This window comes from Halichoeres trimaculatus, unplaced genomic scaffold (genome assembly GCF_033239565.1).
Source record: "Halichoeres trimaculatus isolate MK-OKI-2021-1 unplaced genomic scaffold, fHalTri1.1 fHalTri1_scaffold_4, whole genome shotgun sequence".
NCBI lineage: Eukaryota > Metazoa > Chordata > Actinopteri > Labriformes > Labridae > Halichoeres > Halichoeres trimaculatus.
In genome coordinates, this window is record NW_027437182.1 from 33,852,364 (window position 1) to 33,876,957 (window position 24,594).

General features: G+C 44.4%; 1 pseudogene; it reads left to right on the forward strand.

Moving 5' to 3' along the window:
• The first annotated feature begins 4,561 nt into the window (after positions 1–4,561).
• Positions 4,562–24,144, forward strand: LOC141789318 (desmoglein-2.1-like; annotated as a pseudogene).
• Positions 24,145–24,594: the final 450 nt, after the last annotated feature.

Sequence of the window (24,594 nt, forward strand, 5' to 3'; positions counted from 1 at the left end):
TGAATGTTCAATGTACAGAGAATGTTGTATATGTTGTATTTGGGGAGGTGATCATATGTGCTTTTACATTTAAAGAAAAAAGAAACGTAACATTTTAATTTTCAAAAATTACTAATAAATACAGGTGCATTTGGAAAAATGGCTTAGCATCATAATTTCACTTCGAATTAGGCTGAAGACAGGTGAACAGATTTCTTGGTTCTGCTTGACTGATTGTGAGGACAATAAAAAGTGCATTTCAGGATTGTTTATGCACACAAACTCATGTTTGAAACTCAGAGTTGAGTTTTACCACTGGTTAACTGTGCTCAAGCCTTCTCTATAAAAGGGCACCAGAATGAAGCCAAAAACACACTTCTTCATGATCCCATGATTATCGCAACCAGAGAGGGATTGAGCTATTGGCATGCTCCAAGCTGGACGAAGTTGTCTTGCTGTCGTCAGGGTGTTTGGAGTCCACCGCTCTACCATTACTTGTCTTGCATAGCGATACCACGCTACTGGTTCCTCAAACGACCGCGCTTGTACTGGTTGCCCCCGTGTAATGACCACTGCACAAGACCGCGCCAACCGGCTGGCACATCTCCATGACAGGTTCCGGCCCGCCACCAGGTCCACAGCCGACACTATTGGAACACACCACAGGCCAGTGTCGGCCAGAACCATCTGAATCCCCTCCTCGCTGACGGTATCCGACCATATCGGCCATATGTTGGATCAGTACTTACCCCCCAACATCGCTGAGCTCGGGTCAATGGTGCACTGCACATCGTCGTTTGGCTTTGCAGAGGTGGTTCCAAGTCGTGTTCAGTGACAAGAAAAGGTTTTAGTGTTTCAGAGCAGATGGACGAGATCAGGTGTACAGAAGACGTCAGGAGAGGTATGCCGAACCTTGTGTGCGTCAAGCGAACTGGTGGGGTGGCCCCAGTGTCATGGTTTGGGCAGCCATATCGGCAAATCACCGGACAGACCTGGTTTTCATCGAAGGAAACCTCAATAGGCTCTGTTATCAGGATGAGATCCTGAGGCCTGTGGTGCTACCTTTTCTTGACTAAGTTGGGGCAGGAGCTCTGTTCCAGCACGACAATGCAGGACCCCATGTGGACCAACTTCCTGGAGGAGAATGACGTCCATATCCTGCCTTGGCCAGCCATCAGTCCGGACTTAAATCCCACTGAAAATGTGTGGGATCTGCTTAGTGTGCTTGTCTGCCAACGGGAACATCCTCCCAAAACTCAGCAGCAGCTGAGGGTGGCACTGGTGGAAGAATGGGCGGCGATTCCTCAGGATCAACTCAGACACTACTGCCGATTCATGAGGTGACAAATAACAGCTGTCCAGAGTGCCAACGTAGGTCACGTGAACTATTGACAGCTTAATGCAATTCCTGTCACTTTTGGTTTGGGGGGTGCTCTATTGTTTAGTTGCGTTATTGGAATCGAAAATGTGTAAACACCGAATGAGTTGGCCTGAGGATTAGAAATGGATGTAGGGTTCATATAAAACTGGCAGATCTCCAGAATAGAATTATTCTGCCCCCCCCCCCAAAAGCTCTCAAAACGAAGTGTTGGGATTCTTTTTTCCTTGAGTGTAGTTTATCTTTTAGTGTATGATCTCAAAACTGTCCTACATTTGTCCATATTTTGTCATAGTGTCTAATGATCTTTCATGATGGTATGTGATGATAAGAGCACCCCCCTTTAAGTTCTTGATTAAAGCTATGGTCTACGATCTGAAACCCAGTTTGGCTGATGAGACACATTTGAAAAACGCATGAAAAACGCAGCCTCGCTCACCCCTCCTCTCCATGTTCCAAGATCCCGCCCCCCAGCTCTTATCGCCCTTCTTTGCTTCCTGACAACACGCCCCCTCCGATAGAGCAAGAAGCCGGCCAGCCGGCAGAAAATGTAACAAACAAGACAGTCATCCTCCTTGTAACACACACTGGTAGCTTTTTCATTTGGACTGGCGCGATCAAAACCACGAATTAGCCGGCGAAGCAGGTCTGACGTTGCCACTGCCAGCTGGGCGAGGCTTTACCTTTCTCGGCGTGTCTTCATCAGCTCAGTTAAAAATGCTAAAGATGTGTGGCTAACTTATGCCAACCCATTCTGACCAGCAGCGTTCAGTCATTAGTCAGTATAGGCACAGACTAACCAGAGTTATTCAGCTGACATCTCCCACTGTGGTAAACAAAGTCATTACCTGTTCAACAGAAACGCAGCTGTCTCGGCGTCAGTCTTCAGTCCCAAATCCCTCTGCAGCTTTTTCCACTGGTCGTACATTTCTCCAATATTCATTCTCTGTTGGCAGTTGTATCACTCATAATTCTTTCTTTTCAGCCTTTTCCTTGAAACTTTTTTTTTTTTGTTCCCTTCCCTGTGGAGGGTAACAGTAACAGCTTCCTGGTTTCGGTCTTTTCTGGCTCCATGACGCTTCAGTAGCTGAGCAGCTAGCTGACATGAGAGGGGTAGTGGGGAAGGACGAGGTGGGACCATGGGCATGACAGTGCAAAGCGAGGGAGACAGGGGATTAGATGGACTGCTCATGCCATGCCCGGTTCGGATTGGTCAACTAGTATGCAGCTTTGCAGCTGATATACTGAAAAGGGTTTTTTCATTCTTTTTGGTCTTTATATTGTGTAGATTAGACCATAGGACTATAACAGCCCTAAGATGTACAAAGCTTCCAAATCGTACACCATAGCTTTAAAGGACCCTCAAAGTTGATGAATGGGCAGGTTGTCTTTTAAGAGTTGTCTTTTGTAAGATGTGATAAAGAGTGTTAGTGAAAATTGCATTGTTTGAACGACATATGTATTCAAATGACCATAAAATGCCATTTAATCATGTAAATATGCAAAATACACAACCATACATGCCTCAGTTAGAAGGAAGGTCAACTCCATTGGATTCCTTGCCCCCAAAAATGTAGATTTAACCATTGAAACCATGAATTTAGGTCATATAGGAGACAAGATATGGAGAAATTTGTTTTTGAGAGAGGCCATATTTAAAGATCAAAAATGGCTGCCATAACGATCTCAGAAAAAATGCCAACATTGGTTTTCTAATTCGTTACATTATAAGGTTTCCAAAAATGTATAGTTTTACAAATCTCCATCTTCATCCTAAATATTGACCTAAGCAACCTGACTATTAATTTTGGTTTGGTTTGTGCAAAAAGACAGAAAATGTACTTAAGACATGTTAAGACAAAGCTGGGAGCTGTATGAACATACCTGCTTTAAAGACTGTGGGCTCTAATTTCGTAGACCAGATGCAAGCGCAGGCGCACCTGCCTTGTGCCGGCCTTTGCCATGCGGACAGGGTGTGACCGGCGTACTTTGCAAGTTTCCTGCAGTGCCAAGAGAGGCGCAGTCAAGGTGCAGAGAAGCGCAGAGGAGCGTAGAGCTGCGTGTCCATGCCTCCCTCCGCGCAAATGGCAGAGAGGGAGGAGAAAAGCCATGAGTGGGTTTAACACAGCCGAGCGCTGTTTTCACCAATCAAATGGGCGCCTCTCCTTGCCTTTAAATGCCCTGCGGCCGAGGCGCAGCGTCTGATTGGTCTGAGTGATCCACAGCACCATGGAAACAGTGCTGGTAGCGGAGACGGTCAGAGCCGCTGTCCCTGCAGCAGGAGAATGGACAGCGGGGCACATCGGAGGATATGAAGCGCGTCACCGTGTGGGCCAGCTCCCAGGACAGATTTAATCTGTTCCTTTGTCATTAATAGGAGAACAAAATGAAGACACGGTTACACAGCTGGCTTATCCATTCAGAATACTTTTGATCCACCTGCACTCCTGGTTTGTCATCGCCAAATAGCAGAACCTTTGGTGATACACTGTATACTCTCCCAGTGTCTCCACCTCATCCTCCTTACAATAATGTACTTCATCTTTTTAGATCACGTTAAAAATAAAGACTAAAACAGAGAAATATGGGAAATCACGGGTAAATCCTGAGTGACATACATTTATTTTGATTCTTTTTTCTTCGTCTTTTCTCTCCTTCTTTTCTTTGAATTAAATGGAATGAGAGAAGCCAGATATATACTCAGTATCAGATGTTAAGGCTGTTTATTGTTTAATTGTAAGATGTGCATCAAACTTCCAGCTGCCGTCATGTTAACTTTCCATTATGACAAACGGCTTTAATCTGACATCAGATGTGACGGGACAGTTAATATAGATATAAATGTATATGCTGGTTCAGACAGTTACATTAGATAGCGATTACTGTGATTGTATACTGCATCAAAATGTGCCTGACACTCTGGAAACCTCCATTACCCAGCATTTCTGACAGCTAAAGGTTACACACAGAAAGTTTCTGCTGTTCTTGTTATACACAACGAGTTAGTGATACTGTGACAGAGCTGCAGGTGTAGCAGCCCCCCCTCCCTCCCCCTCAATCACGCGCAGCTGCTCCGACATGAGTGAGTGGGTATCTGTGCGTGTGCCTCGTGGCTCTCCTCCTCCTCTCCTCCTCCTCCTCCTCTTTGATAAGCCTCCTCTTACCTGCGCCAGCCAAGCCCACTACTTTCAGGAACTCCATCGGTTCACTTCTTACAGACACTAAACTTCCAGAGATGACTCGGCTTTCTTTGCTCCTGTTTTTGGTGCTAACGGTGCTGGTTTTGGTGAGTAATGGCAGAGGTTGACTCTAAACCTAACTCGTGTTGTTTGTGTGTACATGTGTGTTGACGACTAGATAAGCTTTTAGAAACTGTCTCAGTGCTGCTCTTTCGTTGACTTTTCAAACCAATGTCGACCTAAGACAGAAAGTAGCTCCTGCTTAAGGACTCCCTCTAATCCAGTGTTTACAAAAAAGTTGCAGAAAAAGTGTTAAGCATGCTGGAAAAGAAAAAACAAGGTTATTTTTTTCTCCTTAATAAATTTTAAAGCATTGTGATCAGTATTTCACTCAGATATTATTGTATGAGGCCTTGTAATGAATGAGCTCAACACCTGCATGATTGAACTACAGGGTCAGTTTGTTTCAAAGTTATGGGACTTGAAGACAAACGTCTATGTATAATGATAAGTCAAAGACGGGTTAGTACATACTTGCCAACCTTGAGACCTCAGAATTCGGGAGATTTTGAGGGGGTGGGGGGTGGGGTGGGGGGTCATATACAAACAAAACAAGAACAATGAAATACTTGAATTTCACAGAGTTCATTTATTGGACAAAGAAAATAACAGTCCACAGGAACAAAGTAAAGTCACAGCAAATTTAATAGCTGTCCACAGTACCCATACAAAAGATGGTAAATAAACCAATAATAGGGAAATTACATCACCAGAGTGTAACTCCAATGAAGTCTGAGTTGAAACAATAGGAGTCGAATGAAACGGGCGGTGGAAAATAATGATAATAAGGCAAGATGAGGTATCGGTAAAAATCGGTTGAAATCCGGGAGAAATATGACACCAGGAGAAAATCGGGAAGGGGTGATGAAAAACGGGAATCTCCCGGCCAGAATGGGAGCATTGGCAAGTGTGGGTTAGTATCATGTAGTGTTGCGTAGTATGCCGCCCACCTGCAGAGAGATTCTTCAAGATGTGAAGCCACACCCTTCTCTTTGCTACAGCTTGCCTTGCGCTTCAATTAAAAAGAGACACTAAGATTTATTTCTCAGGAAATTCAGGGTGTGTTTGACAAACAGTAGAACAGTGTTCAAAAGGTGCATGTATCTACAGGGAGCATTGGTAAATGCTGTTTTTATTGAACTTTAATGTTAACATTTCAAAGACAGTGCTATAAATTCTGCTTCTGGTGAGCCTTCAGGGTCTCCCGTGTCCCCAAGTGGGCTGTGGTACAGGATCCCCTGGCTTGGCCTCAGTATTGGTGGCTGCTTGTGGGGGGTACTGCTCTGTGTGGGGAGCAAGGGGAGGTCCCTGGGCTTCCTGTTGGTGATCTTCTGCGCTGCTCAAGGGCTTCCGGGGGGTGGTTGGGGTGTGTGCCTGACCCTGCTGCTGCATGCACACGTCCTGTCCACTCTAGCTTAGCACCTGCTGGTACCTGGTTGTGGGTGAGCCTGTGTGGATGGGTGATGGGCTGGGTGTGGGTGCATTGTGTAGTTGGGCACCACTGCCTTGGGCTCTATGGGCTGCCTTTGGTGGTGTGGGTTGGTACCCCTCTGTGTCCTAGGTCTGGTGGCCTCTGGGGTCCTTGTGCAGGTCTTGGGTACCCTGGTTGCTTGGAGGTGCCTCTTGGTCCTGCAGGGGATGGTTATCCACTTGGTTCTTAATGATCACCTCACATGCGTGCCTGTACAGATCCTCATGCTCCTGTCAAGACTCACCGTGAATAATTGGCTCATCAGGACCTGCTGAGTTGCTTCCTACACCCAACACACATTGTTTCACATGCTCCCTCCTCATTTCATCTTTGTTGGTCCACCTTTAGGACCTCACATCTCTTGTGGTCCTACGTTTCTTCCAACCTTTACTGTCTGAATGGTATTCAGCACAGGACGACATCTGTCTTAAGCTCAGAACGCTACCCGTTAGTCCTCTTACCAGTTTGTCTTGTCTAGTCCCCCTTCACTCTGTGGTGTAGCACAGCCCTCTTCCTCAGCTTACATTGGGGAATAAATAAAGTTTGATTTGATGGTGTAGCCTAGAGGGTGGGCTGGTGGTTTTCAGTAAAAAAAGACTAAAATGAAAAAAAGATTAAAAGGAAGCATATCTATCTATCTATCTATCTATCTATCTATCTATCTATCTATCTATCTATCTATCTATCTATCTATCTATCAAATTTAACTGAACAGTACTACAGTTCACCAAAAATAGTATGGTATAAGGTTATTTTAGTTGTATTCTAGATTCAAAATGTAAAATTTATCATTATTATTATTATTTTTATTATTATTATTGTTATTATTTTGTGTAGAACTGTAAAGTTTATATCTCACAACTTCCAATAATCTCTGTTCCTCTATAACAAAGAATGCAGACTCATGTTACCGTATTGACCCAAATACAGGTTAAAAGACGATCCCCCTCTCTTCAAGACTTATCTTCAGAGAAAATTCACTGTGTAACTATTTTTTATTGAAATTTCGAGACAAAATTTAAATAATAGACACTGCTTTCATTCTTTGCTTTAAGTACAATCACTAAGATCTGGTAATGGGCATGCCCTCATTTGGTTTCTCAATAAACTCACACACCCTCCCTACAGCCTCTTAAAAACAGCTACTATGAGGACCAAGCTAACCTTTTTTGTTACAGTTACCATTTTTCAGTCCATCTTTCTAGATACATGATCTTTGGACATTACACATTGTAACTCCATATTTTTGGCTGCCTGACAACTGTTTAAGGTCTTGTGTGCATTGACCATCATTATTTCAAAATTAACATCACAAATCTGCCATAGTTGTCTGTTAACTTTTGCCCCCAAAGCCAAGCTTCTCCTTTGTATAGGATAAGCTTTCTCTGTTTGGTGTTTTGTTTCACTTTGTATTTTTCTCACTCCTATGCCTACTATCAGAACTGCTTTGAATAGCTTCTACCACTCGCTGTCATCAACACGCTAAGTCACTTGCACTGGGTGCTCTGTGATTGGCTGATGTAATCGCGCCATATATATTATATACCTGTAAAAGTAGACATTTTTTCTGTTTAGGAAATCCCAAAGGATCCTACCTTAAGTGACCGCAACTGTTAATCTTCTGATTATCAGACATCCATAGAAAAGTGCAGCTGAACATTGACATATGACATAGATCAAACTTCAAGTAAGATGATGCAGATTAATCGAAAAAGAACTTAATACAATGATGTTAACTCAGATCATCATATTGAATTTATTCATTTATTCACTTATTTATTTATTGATGTTTTCCGGGTACAATTTCTGATATAGTAGTATGCTTATAAAATGCTCAACAGAGGAAACTTGGGAAAACATGATAAAGAAGAAAACCACAGATAGACCTGTCAGATAAAGAGAAGTAATAACATGTCGTTGCTGCTACAGGTTGCTGCTGTGGTGAAGGGCAACTCTGAGGACCAGCTGGTGAGAAAAAAAAGGGAGTGGTCTGTCCCTGGAAAGCCTCTGATAGAAGGGGAGGACTATAGAAATGAAGAATTTGTTGCCAAGGTAAGTCGCTGATAGGTACTTTGCTTTAATTATGCCCTCGAAATGAGACTAAACTGCTGGAATTCGCTCACTGATGAAGCTGTGTGTTAGGGAGCCTGGTATAACCTCTCACTCTGCTACAAAAAGGAAAAAAAATGGTTCATGGGGACTTTTGGATCAAAGTGCAAGGAGTGCCTTTAGAAGCATGAAATATCACAGCTGTGTTATTTTTTTATCACAAGTCTGAGTGTCATCAGCAGCTAAGCCCAATCCCTACACTTCTTATGTGACCATCCTGTTGGACCACCAATTCTTGTGAACATGTTTTGAAAGGAATCATCTTCTGATTTGGAAAAAAATGTCTGCTCAAGTTCTTGCATTTTTTTTTCTTTTTTCTTTTATTCAGACCAAACATTAAAGGGACTGTGAAGAGTTTGAAAGTGATCTTTAAAAAATCACCCTTCTAGATGACTGCCTGATCATAATCCACACTTCAGAATGAGATTATCAGCACCAACTTAGGTTAATTTGAAATATTACTTTGTAGATTCTTTATAGCTTCCTGGTCAGGACGAGCAGGACTGGTTTGATTTACAGCACGTCTAAGTTTTCACGCCAACAGCACGTCGGCTGACAAAGTTGAGTAGTGAGAAGAGTAATCTGTGTTTTTCTCTGCTGAAAAAGATTTCTGAGATTAATCTTGTAGTGATTGTGGACACTGGAGCTTAACTGTCAGACAGAAAAAGGACAGCAGAGCATGAGAAAGATAAACAGGAGAGTGATAGAGCACGAGCTAAAGGCTAAAAGGGCTAAACTCTTTGTGCTAATGTTGATTCCAACCCACAGTCAGCAGTTATTCTGCAGTGGTCTGTTCAAACTTGAGGGTCTATCAATAAAATGAAGAGTGAGGTTATGTTAGCTCTGCTTGGTAGATGACTGGCAGGACATAACCAGGATTCACTAACGTTACATATTACAGACACGTCTCAGAGCACGGGCCTGTGAGTGGCACTAAATAAAGCTGGCTACTAAACTACGGTACAAACTGCCTTCACAAAGATGATTGTTGTCACCTTTCTAACAATAGCTCTATGTTACTACCATAGACTGGATATAGAGTGGACAGTGTGGCTCTGCCATTTACCATATTTTGAAGCCCTAATACCCCCGTTACATGCGCCGCCATTGTAGCACTTGTGCAGCCAGTCTGCACATTAGGGACTGTGAGGGATTCTGGGAGAATCTGAATGGAACTTTGTGACAAAAGTAATAGTTTTTTTTCTTTCCAGAGTCTTATCACTTCTTGACTCTATCTCCCAATATATTTTACAATCCCCGAAAAAAATACATGAGAACAGCACCTGTCAATCATCGTTAATCCTTGTTTTTAACCTGTATAACTCAGTGGCGAACCGTGAGTACTACAGCTGGGCCTTCACCTCAGCCCTCACAGCCCAGAAAAGAAATCATCGCGGAAAAAAGGAGTTAACAAAAAACATTTTCATTGAATAAATAAAATAAAAATAAAAAAGAGGCTGTACATAAAACAATGACTAACATTATTAAGTGAGTTTACAAAACTTACTAAAATAACCTAAAATGATGAAGAAAATGTCTTTAGTTTTTATCTTTGTCAATCTGTGTCAAACATAAACTCGTTACTTTTACCCATCGAGAGTACTGGCAGGCTGCTAACACTCCTGAATATGGAGGGAGTCTCCCATTTTTTAAACCCCTTCTCTGGCTGTTCTCCTGGCTTGTGATTTCTCCTGATTGTGCCCCAACTTTAAGAATGCTCCTGTGATCGCTAATATTTTTTGAAAGTGAATCAAGTCCCGTACTTGGGCGTCATATCAAAAACTCAAAAACCATCCACCCCCTCCCTCTTAGTTGGTTTGATCCAAAGACGCTGCAGGAGACCTCAGAGACTGAGACAGATACGTGTGCTGCACTTGTTGATGAAGAGTTTATCAGAGCCTTAGCTGTTTTCTGTCTCTCTGTTATAGTGTTAACATGACGTGAGTTACACTAACGTAGCTCTGCTCTAACGCAGCATCCTCTTCAATCAGGAGAGTGTAGAGCAGCGTGAATCATATAGTTGGAAGGCTGACTCTGGAATAGTGAAACGTGTGTCATTATGAAGTTCTGTCTGTCTTCGGTGTGTGATGGCCATACGCGCTGCGTGTGGACGCGACAGCGCTCTCTCTTTAAAACAGGAGAGTGTTCAGGTGGAGGAGACTGACTGAGCCAGTGGAAGAGAAGGAGAATTCAAACAACAATGTCTTACACAGTGCCCGTGATAGATGAAGTATTAAGACATAAGCACTCGCACGAGCGCGACCAGATGAAATTTTTACTCTCACACGCTGAAAAAATGCTATCAAGCTAGCCACGACTTCGCTCTTGTCTTCTGCCAGTCCTTTCACCGCTCTCACCCCTCTGCCCACTGTTAGGACTTCACGAAGGCCTACGCTCTTCTGTTTTTGTCCCGCCCACCAAAAAATCAAATCGTGATTGGTCAATTTTCCTGTCTCTCTCCAAACCAAAACACAGCCTGGCCTTCCTGAAGTCCTAACCACTTAATGAGCCAGCAAACCGGGCTCTGATAGAGATAACATGTTTCAAGACAGTAACCCTTTCATTACTGAAGTAAACTTTGCAGTACACTTAATTTTAAAAGTTACATGATGTATTAAATGTATTTTATTCAACTAAATGAGAAATTATATATAAAGAGATATATTTTTTGGTCCAGATTTTTTTAAGGCCTTCTCTGAAGGCCTAGAAGTCCCTGAAGGTTCCCCACTGGTATAACTAATGAAAACGAAACTTTTCAGAAAAAAAAGAAGACTTGAATACAAGGCAGCCAAATGGTATCTTCAAATCACCACAACAATCAGATGTGAGAAACATTTCTAAGAAGTTTATAAATGTTTCAAAGTTTGACCTCAGCCCATCTGAAATGACTGGAGAGCTGGATTTTTGACCTGTACTGCAGCCAGCCACCAGGGGGAGCAGTTTTTGTGGTGACCTCACTTGGAGCCAAGAAACATGATGTTCATTATTTTTTCAGTCTATGGTTACTACAGATAAAAACCTTACCTCGTTGCTTTGTATCCTGGGAAAAGTTGCCCTGAACGAAGAAAAAAAGAGTTTAAAAAAAAACAGATCTGCTTGCCATTTGTTTGCTTCAAAACAAATGTGAGCCTTGGCTAAAGTCCCTATCTCACAGCAGTGCAGGCAAGTGCTTATGCGAAACGGAGTCTCAGGACGCGGTCACACTGGCCAATCGTGCCGTGCCTAAGCACGCTTCAGCCGTAAAGCACGTTTTGAATGGCCAGTGTGACCGCAACTGTGCCGTGCTCAAGCACGATTCCCTTCCGTGCTTCGGCACGCTTCGGAGAGATGGGCTTCGGCACGGTTTACTTCATGCACGAGCACAAGCATGCGGACAGCGCGTGCGATCCATTACGTATAATCACCGCGAGCGCATCTCTCGACGATCATTTTAAACAAAGCAGGGTTGTTAGGGGCCATGTCGGGTGAAAACGACTTAATATAAGTCCAAAAGTCTCTAAAGTTGTAGCAATGCTCTCTGTGTCTCATTGTGCTGACTCTGATGAGATCGCGCTTCATGTAAACAGACGCTTCATGATGACGAAGGCGGGCCGTGTGCGTGTCTGATACCCACTAAAGTCTGGTTCATTAAGGGGTAGTGTGACCGCCGGCCGTACACTCTACCAGCTGGGGAACAGCGCTGCAGGTGGGCAACCGTGCTTAGGCACGGCACGTTTTGGATGGCCAGTGTGACCGCGCTTTCAGAAAACCACAGTTTTTTCCAGGTGGATCTCAGGTCAGGCACTGTGAAATCACAGTGTTTATGAAAACTCTTTTGGGGTCATAATTTGACCACAGCTTCAGTCATACTATAAGAAACTGCTCACTGTGTCTAATGAATGGACTGTTACCCTTCAATCTACTCCAAAGAAATAAAGAACATTGAGAAGAAAACATTAAAAAATGACTTAGAAAAAAAAGAAAATCTGTGTAAGTTGCTGGAACTTTTCCAAACACACATTCAACTGATGGCCGATTGTAAACGTGAACCAGCAGCATTTGCACTTGTATTTCTTTCTTGTGCATCAATTTTTTTGATGACCTTTTATGAACTTTTTGATTTCTTTTTAGATCCATTCTGATTTTGAGGAAACAATGCCTATTGAGTACTCCCTCGAAGGCATTGGTGCAAGCCAGGCTCCATACCATGTGTTTGTGGTGGACAAGAATACTGGATACATCAAAGTGACCAAAATCCTCGACAGGGAGGAAATTGAAGTCTACAAGGTAAGTGATTTGATTCTCCAGCCCTGGCTTCAGGGTCACCTATCTATCTGATAAGATCCATGGCTGCTACTTTTGGCATGAGGGACACAGATGGATATCTACTGTATCTGCTAAGAGGTTTTAAACAGATGTGTCTTTTCTCTTTCAGCTGTATGGGGTTGCTAAATCCACTGACGGTCAGGAAAAAGAGAAAAGGATTGGTATCGAAATCGAGGTTGCAGATATAAACGACAACTCACCAGAATTTGGAACGATCGAGCCAGTCAAAATCAAGGAACTTAGTGCCACAGGTATTATTTGGCTTTGTGCATCTTTCTGATAAACCATTAAACTGGCTGTAAGAGAGGCTTTTTGACTGAGGGGTAGGGATCATAGTTAGTCTTTTTGGATGCAACTATTTCTCTCTGATGGTGTATTACTTGCAGTTGCTTTGAAACAGAATCCCAACCTAAGACTTCCTTTCTAAATGCAGTTTTTGGTTACACTGAATGAGGCCTGTTAACACGACAACATTTCATCTGAAATCACTAAAACGCAGTGAAAAAAAATCTGCATTTACACAGTTTACACAGAAACGCTGAGGGACTGAAAAAGCTGCAGTAGGCATGCCAGGCCCATAGTTGGCACTATGACTGTCTTGTCCAGAAGCCACTTTTGGGAGATCTCCACTGAAGTAGAGTTGAGCTGATCATCTGAGGTATTTGGTAATACTAAGAGCAGAAGTGGAGCAACACTTGCTCATTTTGTATAAAGACAGTCAGCAGATTCAGCAGATTGAGCACAAGCACAACACGGTTTGCGACGATCGTAACAACGATACTGCTGTCCTGTTGTATGCGCCCATGAGGAGCAGAGTGTCACGTCAGCATTTCCACTGAAAATGCTGGCTTACTGTTTACACGGCAACGGAATCGGCAGCGTTTCAGAAAAATCCCACTCTGGAGGCTGTTTTCAAAAGTTTGGGTTTTAGGCCAACTGAAAGGCTGTTTCTGTGTAAATGCGAGGCTGAAACGGCCCCTCATGTCATGTAACTTTTTCATCTGAATATTTGGATAACAATATGTGCAAATCTTTGAATTACCAGACATTTTATTCTGTTGACAGATTCACTTGTAATTAGGTTAAATGCAACTGACCGTGATAAAGGTGATAATGCGAAGATCGCCTACAGCATCATTAGTCAGAGTCCAGACCATGGCATGTTCTACGTCACCAAAGATGGGGCCGTCTGTGTCAAAAAGAACGCACTGGATAGAGAGGTGTGCACCAACTCTTTTTTTGACGACTGTATGTCAGAGAATCACCCTCCTGGTGCATGACAGATGTTACTCTGAGTTATCACACTGCTGTGCTTTCAGACACAAGAGAGATACACTCTGACCGTGATGGGTAGAGACTTATATGGCAAACACGGGGGACTTTCTGGTACTGCCACTGTTATCATAGATGTGGTTGATGTGAACGACAACCCCCCCACGCTGGAAAAAGAAGCGGTAGATATCTCCCATGTTGATTCACAGATCACACGTTTGGTTCTGATATATTCCTCAACATAGTTTAATCTCTCTGTGTCTTACCTGCAGTATGAGGGCAGCATTGAAGAAAACACACAAGGCGTGGAGGTGATGAGAATCAAAGCAACAGACCTGGACATAGACGCAGAAAACAAGGACCCTGTGTTCGAGATTGTGAAAGGCAATGAAGCGGGATACTTCAGCTTCAAAACAGACCCTGTCACCAACGAGGGGATCCTCATGCTCGACAAGGTAACGCTGTTAATATACAGATGAATTACATTGGGCCTGTTCTCCTAAAATAGCAAATATCTATTAAGCGTTACAATGCAAGTTCAAACTAAAAAATTTCAGGTGTTTTTAGTTTGCTGTTTAGAAGCTTGGGGATCACTTAACTGGTAAAATGCGTAAGTGGTAGATTATTTATAAATTATTTAGCCTTTATCTAGAGAACATCTGATCGTGAACTCTGAAACTTATTAACATAACCCAACTAATTGTGTTTCAGGAAGATATTAACTATTAAATTTCAGATTTTCAGTATTAACCCTCTGTTATATTGATTTGATGAAGGTTGTGTTCAGTATTTTGTGCTTTAAACTCACAACAAACACTTGATGAACAGATTTATGACCCGTTTCTGAATGATCCTCAGTGCCGCATTTCAGCTCTCGTTAAACCCCGTTGTGCTTGTGAAGTTTCATGGGGAGAAGTCTGAGCCACTGCAGCGTCCAATAAGAGAGTGATATCCCATATGGGGGCGTGTCTGTCAGTGAAAAGACTCAGGCAAAGTCAGCTCTTGTGTTTCCTCGATCATAGCTCCTCCAATCAGTCGCCTCCCTCCTCTCTCCTCCGAGCACAAATATTTCTTTGGGACAGCCTTCCAAATGATGACTTTGAAAGTACTTCCAGTAACGCGGAGATACGACAGAGGAGGCACGAAATAAACAAATTGAACCTCACCTTATGTGTCAGCCCTGTGATTGGCTGGCAACCAGTCCAGGGTGTGCCCCGCCTCTCGCCCAATGACAGCTGGGTCAGGCTCCAGCCACCTGCAACCCTGAACAGGATAAGTGATTCAGAGAAATGAATGAATGAATCTTTCAGTGACAACGTGACTTCAGTGAGCATGTGTCAGAGACCTTACTTCCTTCGTTTTATTTTCACAGGCTGTAAATTATGAGGATGTGAAGAACCTTGATCTTGGAATTACTGTGAGGAACAAAGTTCCACTTGTTGATGGATCTGGAGCAACTGGTGCTGGTGTGAGTATTGGAACAATAAGTGGGAGTGGCGGTCAAGCTGGCACTGGTGGCACTGCTGGCACTGGTGGCACTGGTGGCACTGCTGGCACTGGTGGGACTGCTGGCACTGGTGGGACTGCTGGCACTGGTGGCACTGGTGGCACTGCTGGTACTGCTGGTACAGCTGGTACGGCTGGAACGGCTGGAACTGGAGGAACGACCACATTAAAAACGTATCCCCTTAAAATCAATGTGAAGAATCAACCAGAGGGTCCGGTTTTTGACCCCAAAGTCAAAGCTATTCCCATCTCAGAGGGAGGCAACACTGTCAAGATTAATGATGTAATTGAGCTCTACCTAGCAATAGATGAAGACACCGGGAAACCAGCAGAAAATGTCAGGTCAGTGCCTGCACAAAAAGTCCAATAAACATTGTGTTTCCATTTTTATTGTAAAGATGATTGTAACAAACATGGTTTGTTTGCTTTAGGTATGTCAAGGGCTTGGACCCTGACAACTGGCTCACCATTGATCCAAAGACAGCTGAGATCAAACTGAACAAGATTCCTGACAGAGAATCTCCATACCTGGTCAATGGGACGTACATGGCGAAAGTTCTGTGCATCAGTGAAGGTACACTCTTCCACTTCATGCCCTCTTTGGGTTTTGTTATTTGACTTGTTAACTGGCACTCTTATGGAAGTGATAACCAGAATAACCCCACACAGGGCCGGCACCTTCCACAGACTACAGTGATTACCCAAAGTTCAACATCAAAGTTGCAGCTAATCAAAGAAACTGCCTGTTTTGAGCTTAAGTGTCTGTTCTGAATATGTAACAAAAAGCACAACATGTTATTAAGATGGTTGCATCTTTATTATATATCTTCAATGCCAGCTTTACTGTTTGCAAATAACTAATAAAATTTGAACATCATCGTGTGAGGCCCCACCATAGGGGAGTCAAACTGATGTGTGCACTTGTTCACCAGCTTGTTGTCCCTGAGTTTGTTTCAGAAGAATTAAAAGGTAGAGATAAAAGAAAAGCTATCTTGTTTTGAATTGCAGATCAGCCTGGTTAAACAGCCACTGGCACTGTGGCCATCCAGGTGGAAGATTTTAACGACCACTGCCCCGAGCTGACCAGTACCTACCAGACGATGTGCACCAACATTGATTCTATCATTGCCAGGGCCGAAGACAAAGATGCTTTTCCTAATGGAGCCCCTTTTACCTTTCATGTCCTCAAAAATGGAACTGAGGGTAAATGGAAGGCTGAGCACCTTAACGGTAAGAAGAATTGTTCTCGCAAGTAATACATGTTATGGATATCTAAATAAATCTTGAGATAGTTAAGAATTGCTCAACAAATGTCTACATCCACATAAATTTGTGTTAACGACACAAATTGTTCAGTATGGTGGACCAAGGCTGCCAAAATAAAAAAAAAAATAAAAGTGAAAATAAAAAGAAAAATAAAAAAGTCAAAGTAAAAAAGTAAATAAGTAAATACAAGGAAAGATTAATATGGAAATAGAATTAAATACAAATAAATAAGTAAATAAAACCACTCGGCTCTTAAATTAGTTTTTTGTATTTTATTTGGCAGACGCTGCCAGCATGAAATACAAAAGGAAATGCTGTTCAAATGAGGGGGCATTCCTAAGTGTGTCTTGGGTTGAACTGTTTGCCTACTGGTTGTTCCAGTGCTTTGCATGATTATAGGGCAGCCCTTGCCCATTCCCACCCCCCCCAAAACACACACACACACACACACACACACACACACACACACACACACACACACACACACACACACACACTAAAAGCTAAATGTAGCTTTGTGTAATTCAACTCATTTCCATATTGGAAAACTCTAAGTGCTAATTGTTTGTGACTGAAGTACAGTAGAGCTGCAGTTTATATGTAAAGAGTAACACAGATGGTTTCTATACTCTCATTTCTGTTTCGTTGCAGACACTGCTGCTATCATAAGGGCCCAGGAGACAATGTGGCCAGGTGTCTATAAAGTGGCATTTGATGTGATGGATGCTCAAGGAGTAGCATGTCCAAATCCACAAAACGTGGAAGTTCAGGTGTGTACCTGTGATGATGGAGCGACCTGCGGAAACCGAGGGGTGATCAAAAAACGAACAGAATTGGGACCTGGTGGGATTGTAATGCTCTTCCTGGGCCTGCTGCTGTTACTGCGTAAGTATTAAGTAGTCCGTTCTTGGGAAAAGTGGCTGCCCAAGTAAGTACGGAAAAATCATGGATGCCTTGCCTACTAAAATGCATGGCACTATGGCGGTTCAAACCCAGCTGGCCAACATGGGGGCCATATTATCCCTGTACCAACGCCATCTGGCCCAGCAGCTGGGGGAGCGGTGCAGTACAGACCTGGTAGTGGAGATGGGGAAGGTCTCCTAGCTTCTTCCTAAGCTGATGAAAGAGAACGCAGAGACAGCGGGAAAAGCCTTGTCTGGTTTCTGGGGAGTCAGGCGCCACCTGTGGCCCTCACAGTCCAAGCTGCAGCCAGAGGACAGGTCATGCCAACTCAGGTTGGACTCGACGCAACTTAATTGCTCCAGCAAGCACAGGAAGCTTGTCCTTGTGCACGTGAAGTGTCAGGGGCATTGAAGCGGAGCCGCGACTCGTACCAGCCTCGGCCACAGCAACCTGTGCCCCCACAGCACACCTGGAGTCAGGGCGATCTGAGGGGCCAGCTGGATGCATCAAGGCGGAACAGGGCTAAGAGGGGGAGACGAGGTAATGACGACCAGGGGCCACCCCAGCCCTCGCCTCAGTCCGGACATGATGCAGCCCCAAGCAGGACCCAGCCCCCAGGAGGTTCATGCTGCATGGGAAGCTCTGGGGGCAGACCCCTGGGTTGTTTCTACAATGACCCAGGGATACCGCCTACAGTTCCTGCACACCCCTCCTGTAACTCTGTCAGTGACAGTTTCAACTACTACAGACCGAGTACACAGAGAGGTTTTACTTTCAGAGATCTCAACTCTCCTGGGCAAGAGAGCCATCAGGGAGGTGGGGAAGGAGGACCAGCAAGCAGGGTTTTATTCCCACTATTTCCTTGTTCCAAAATGGGATGGGACTCTCCAGCCAGTTTTGGACCTCAGGGGAGACTGAACAAGTTCCTCCGCCCTCTGAAGTGCAAAATGTTGACTGTACCAAGGGTGAAGCAGGCTGTGTTGGTAGGCAACTGGTTTGTAACAGTCGACCTCAAGGACGCCTATTTTCAAATACCTATATGGGATGGGGACAGATGTTTTCTCAGGTTCGCCTTCGAGGGCAGGACCTTTGAGTTTTGTGTCCTCCCATTCGGCATCTCACTGGCCACCCGCACCTTCACCAGGTGTATGGATGCGGTCTTGGGGCCTCTGCGGCATCGGGGTCTCCGAATAATGAACTACCTAGATGACTGGTTGTTGTCTCCCAGACAGAGGAGATGTGCCAAGTCCACTTATCAGTGTTACTGGCACACATCCGGGATCTGGGACTGCACATCAACAACAAAAAGTGCAGATTAAAACCCACACAGACCACCCAGTTCTTAGGCATGTGATTGGATGCCAAAGCCGGGTTGTTAAAACTGACAAAGGAGAGGCAAGATTCCCTCAGGGCCTGCCTTTCCCATTTTCAACTGGGGGCCAGGCCTGCTTGGAGGCGCTGCCTTCGCCTCTTGGGACTCATGGCAGCAATGGTGCAGGTGGTGCCCCTGGCTCTTCTGTACATGCACCCGGTGCACAGGTGTCTCTTCACCTGGGGGCTATGCCCACAAAGGCACTTACAAGCCACGGTGAGGGTCACCAGGAGGCTGCGCATGGCCCAGCCATGAGTGGCTGGGCCATGCGAGTGGTGGGAAACCCCAGCCAACATCTCGAGGGGCAGTCCAGTGCTGCGTAGCCAGGTGGTCTTTACAGACGCATCCCTGGCAGGATGGGGCGCAATCCACAAAGGCAAAGGTACCAGCGGGAGCTGGAGTGGGGCCTGGATAGGGCAACATGTCAATGTCCTAGAGCTGAGGGCCATTTATCTGGCTCTTCTGCACTTCTCACCGAGCTTACAGGGTCGTCACGTGCTTGTGAGGACAGACAGCACAGTGGTGGCGGTGTATGTCAACAGAGAGGGTGGCATGGGCTCCCCACGCCTATGCCGGTTGGCACACAGGCTGTGGACATGGGCAGGCACAAGACTCCTGTCACTCAGAGCGATGCACGTGCCTGGACAGATGAACATGGGGTCATCCATGCTTGGGGTTGCGTCTGGCACCTCAGCATGAGGCAGTGACACACAGTGTCTGGCAGTGTCTCTAGCTTGGTATGCGTACTATTTAAATTTGTATATAGTTCTTCACTGGGTGTTTTTTTTTTTTTTTGTATTCACACGCACTGTTTTAGAGCACTCTGGTGGTGGCAACATCTCATTTGATTAACCATGCCAGAGATTCTGAGGTGAATCTGAGGGGCTGCTTTCAATATGGCGCCTCAGTCTCCTAGCGGTGTGTCTTACAGAGTTCCCCATAAATACGGAATATGTAACTGTGTGGAGAGATAGTGTCGATACGATAGAGAACGTTCAGTTACATTGTAACCTTGGTTCTCTGAGTGAAGACACTATCTCTCCAGGACAAGGCCGTTCCAATCAATGTTAACCAGTGAAACCATGCGCACCTGGCGCTTTTATGCCGGCGCATAGGCCACCTAGTGGTGTGTCTTAAAGAGTATCCACGTCAACTGCCCCAATGGGTCAGTTCCCCGTACATATGGAATATGTAACTGTGTGGAGAGATAGTCTCTTCACTCAGAGAACCAAGGTTACAATGTAGCCAAACGATCTGCTCTTGGAAGGTGGAGCTACAACACTGCAGACGATAGATTGGTCAAAAGAATCGTCACTTACCATGTGATGGCGGCTGTATTTCTCTTTGCAGCACAAAGCCTTTTCTGAAAAAAAAAAAAAAAAAAAAAAAAAAAACTTGATTACACTTTGTGATAAAGAGCCACATGGAAATCTCAAAAGAAGACTAATTGCTGGATGCCTTTGATGGCTTATAATATGATGTAACTGACGAGGCTATTGGCATCCCGCTTACATGCTGTATACCACTAGGGGGCATGGTTGGCTGTGGAAATGCAGCCAACCTTCACCAAACTGTACCTATCTAAACTGGACTGCTTGGTGGAAACGGGGCTGAATGCAGCCCCTTACCATCAAAGATGGAGGCTTTTGAATTGTGTACTGATTACACGCCGGGTGGTCCCTCTCCTCTAAAGAGCAAAATACACATTGTCAATGATTTAAACAAAAATAATTACAGATTGTGATCAATCTGACCAGAGAGCAGTTTTCTACTTCCCCTGAGTCCACTCTAGATGAGCTGTGGTTTAGAGAAAACAGTAGTGTTTCTGGATTGTGTTCATAAACCGCTTCTTCTCTGCACGAAAGGACTTTAACTTCCATTTATAGATGGCACAATGAACCATGTTCACAGACCATAATTTGTGTTATTTTTCTTTTACCAACGCAGTGATCCCCACTACAGAGCCATGTATGTTTTTAATGCGGTGCTGCAGAGGTCCAAAGGATTACAGGCATCCTGTAGACCTCTGTCCTTGTCCACTGGTTTCTCCAGATTGGTGGAATAATTTGATTACATTATGAGCTGGAGATGTTTGGATATTTAAGTTTTTTTTTTTTCTGAAATCATTCCACAATTTGTCAGTGCTTTTTCCCTGACTGGTGAACCCCTGCTTATCTTTACTTCTGAGGGACTTGGTCTTTCTAAGACACAGTTTTATACCCAGTCATCCTGCTGACATTTTGCCTACTGACCTTCATTAGTTTAGAAATGCTACTTCAGCTGTTTCTTTTCAGAGCTAATTGTTCTTCCAGCCTTTTGTTCCCCTGTCCCAACTTTTTTCCAGAAGCTATCAAATTCAAAATGGGCTGATTCTTCCCATGAAGTTACTTGAATTAATGTAAATGAAATATGAGTTTAAGAGATTTGTAAAGCATTGTATTAGATTTTTTTTTTTACCCTCTTACTTTTTAAAACTAGAGTTGTACGCTAACAATAAAATGTTGATGTTTTTACAGTCCTTCTGCTGCTGCTGCTCTTCTGCAACTGTGGAGCTGCAGGTATGGCAGGGGACTTTACAGAGATGCCTTTTGACTCCAAGTCACATCTCGTCAACTACCGCACTGAGGGGCAGGGAGAGAACACGGTAAAAACAATGTGTTTACCTTCTAAACACATTTTTGATAGTTTCATCTCTGAATGGACATTATTTCTGAATGATTTAACACTAACTTTGTTCTGCAACTGTCTCCCTGGCCGATTATAGGCGGTGCCTCTGATGAACACGTCAAACATGGATGGTGGTGTGACAGTGATTAATGCGAATTCAACGATGGCGGCAGGTCAAGGCTTTGGTTTCCAACAATCTGTTGCCACCATGGACAGGTTTAATGTAGGTGTCTATGGAGACGGACATGGGGCTTGGGGAATGGGGAACCAGGGGCACAGCGGAGGCTTCCACGCTGAGATGGAGCACGGAGAAGCAGAAATGGGTGGAGGATTCTTTGACGGTATGGCTCTGCCCAATCACCTTCTGGCACAATACTACTCTCAGGTAAGGAGTCAAGTGATAATACTTACACTCTCAACTCTCTGTGACCTGCACGGGGCTTTTGACATATTTGTTAATAGTTTCCACATGGCTTAAAAACTGATGAAGCTCAAAATCTTTCACAAGATTTAAAAAAAAAAAAAAAAAAACTTCAACAGAATTAAAAACCTATAGTTCACTTGTTGTTTTATGGGAGAACCTTGGTTTTTACCTCCCAAGCCATTTATCTCAAGCTATCCTCTTCAGCCAACCTTTGCATTGCAGGCAATCGGATGTTTTTTAAATATGCAAAATAAGAGAAACCCTTTTGGAAACTTTAATGAAACCAAATATTGTTTTACTTTGACATGATAGCTGTATGTTTTTATATTGTAAAGCTTTAAGAAAAAGTGTTTGAATTCTTTGCAATTAACTGGATCATTGCCTAAATTAGTCATAAAATGTGCTCTGATCTTCATTTTTAAGTCACAACAATACAAAAAATAGTCTACTTAATCTAAAAACACACAAATGGTGATATATTTTAATGTGTTAGTGAACATATCACGTAAACATACACAGTGTAGGGTGGGGAAAGGATGTTGTTCAAATGAGGGTCAGCCAAAGACTTACACAAATCTCTGGCACAAGCTAACCTTTCTGTTGACAAACTTAGGATATGTAAAAACGCTCAACAAGAATGGATTTCAAAGGAGGACACCACAGAGGAAGCCACTGTTGTCCAAATAAAAAAACAAAGCTGAATGTGTGCAAAGGAGCCGAGGATAGACTAGGTTGGAGCTGGTGAGCTTTCAGCGCACTTTTTTTGGCACAAATTGTCACTGTGCCAACATGAATCTGCAGACACCTCCCCCTGGTGCGCCATCAACTCCCCCTGGTGCGCAGTCACACCCATCTCTGCGCAGACGGTCTGCCAAATTGTCAAATTGGCACACAGTGGTGCGCCGCATGAAATTAGCACTGCGCAGGGTGCGCCAGGCTTGCGCCCCCTGCGCTGCGCCAGGAAATTAGAGCCCATGGTCTCAAGAGAGCAAGTCACACCAGATATCTGCAAGAATATCTCTGAACTTAAACAATATTTAAAGTGTAAAAGTCCAAAATTCCTCCTGACCATTGTGCAGGTCTGATCTGCTATTACGGGAAATGTTTGATTGAGGCTGTTGCTGCACCCTGTACTGTGAGTGATAACATGGTGTGTTCACTAACAACATGAAAACATTAATGTTTGTGTGGAATAAGTTGGAGTGTATCCAAACATATACATTGCTCTAATAAAGAAAACAAAAACCAAAACAAATGTTTCCCTTTCAACAGAAACTGGCAAGTGGAAATGAGAACCTTGCAGTTAAGGACGGACTTTTGGTTTGCGACAACGAGGGCCAGGGCTCCCCTGCTGGCTCAGTGGGCTGCTGCAGCCTGTTGGAGTCTGACAACGACCTGCACTTCCTGGATGACCTTGGGCTAAAGTTCAAGACCCTGGCTGAGGTGTGTGGAGGCAAGAAGATTGAAACTGAAGTCAAATCAACATTCACGCCTCCCCCTCGCCCCTCCATCAACACCCAGAGTGTAGTGTCGAGTGTGGTGACCACCCAGCAGCAGCCTCCTCCGCCCCAGCCACAGCCTGCCATCGCCAAGACAGAGCACACTGTGGTCAAAGAGACGGTGAGGGAGGGGCTGTCCTCAATGAGGGAGGGGGTGTCAACAGTGAAACAAGGAGTGTCCACAGTGATAGAGGGGGCATCAAATCAAGGCCAGGTGGTCCTCCTTCCACAGCAACAGCCGGTCTACTACGCTGCCACTCCTGTGCTGCAGCCGATGCAGTACATGGTCCAGCCACAGGTCCAGAACACTGTGCTTCTAGCCGGGGCACCGGCCAACAACCTGCAGGGTATGGTCCTGGTTAACGGCGCTCAGACTGTACCTGCCCAGGGCATGGTTGTCCAGGGGCAGACTGTGATGTCCACTGCACAAGCCCAGAGCCCAGGCATGGTGCTGGTAGGGGGCAGTGGAGTCCAGGGGGGCACCCAGACCATGATGGTTGTGGAGGGCAAGGTTCCTGCGGGGTCATTGAAAGTGCTGAAGGGGGGCCAGACCACCCTGGTGCAAGGGGGCACCTTACCAGCAGGAGGGCTTCCAGGATCTCAGAGAGTTGTGGGGGGCACCTTACCAGTACGAGTCAGCAAAAGCAGCACATTAGCTGGTCCTCAAAGCAGCTCCATCACCTCCACCTCCACTGTGAGCACGACCCCCACCTACCGCAAAGTGGTGGTGCAGGAGACCAGAGAAGTCTCCTGATTGAGACATTGTCAGGCCTTTACAGTGATGCCAAGAAGACTGTGTCTCTAGCAGAATCCAGCTGGTGATGGGATGCTTGTGGGACTCAGAGTTTGCAAAATTGTAAATAGAGAGGCAGGGCAGGTTTCCCTTCTCTCCTGTTCTTAAATTCAACAATGCTCTTCTTAGAAAAGAACAAATCAATAAAAAAATACTGTACACAATGAATACACCAACAGGTGGAGGGGAAATGTATCTTCAGCACAGGAAAAAGAAAGAGGAAAGCTTCCTGTTTGAAAAACTTTCAGGTATCTTAACCCTGCCCCACCTCTCTACTGTGTTACACTTTGCTCGGGGGTTTGACTCTGCAGTGAGCAAATCAAAGTTCCCGTCTCTGTGTCTTAGATTTTGGTTCTGTTTTTTTTTTTTTTGGGAAGTCTTTTCATTTTCCTTCTTTGACTTAAGCATTGC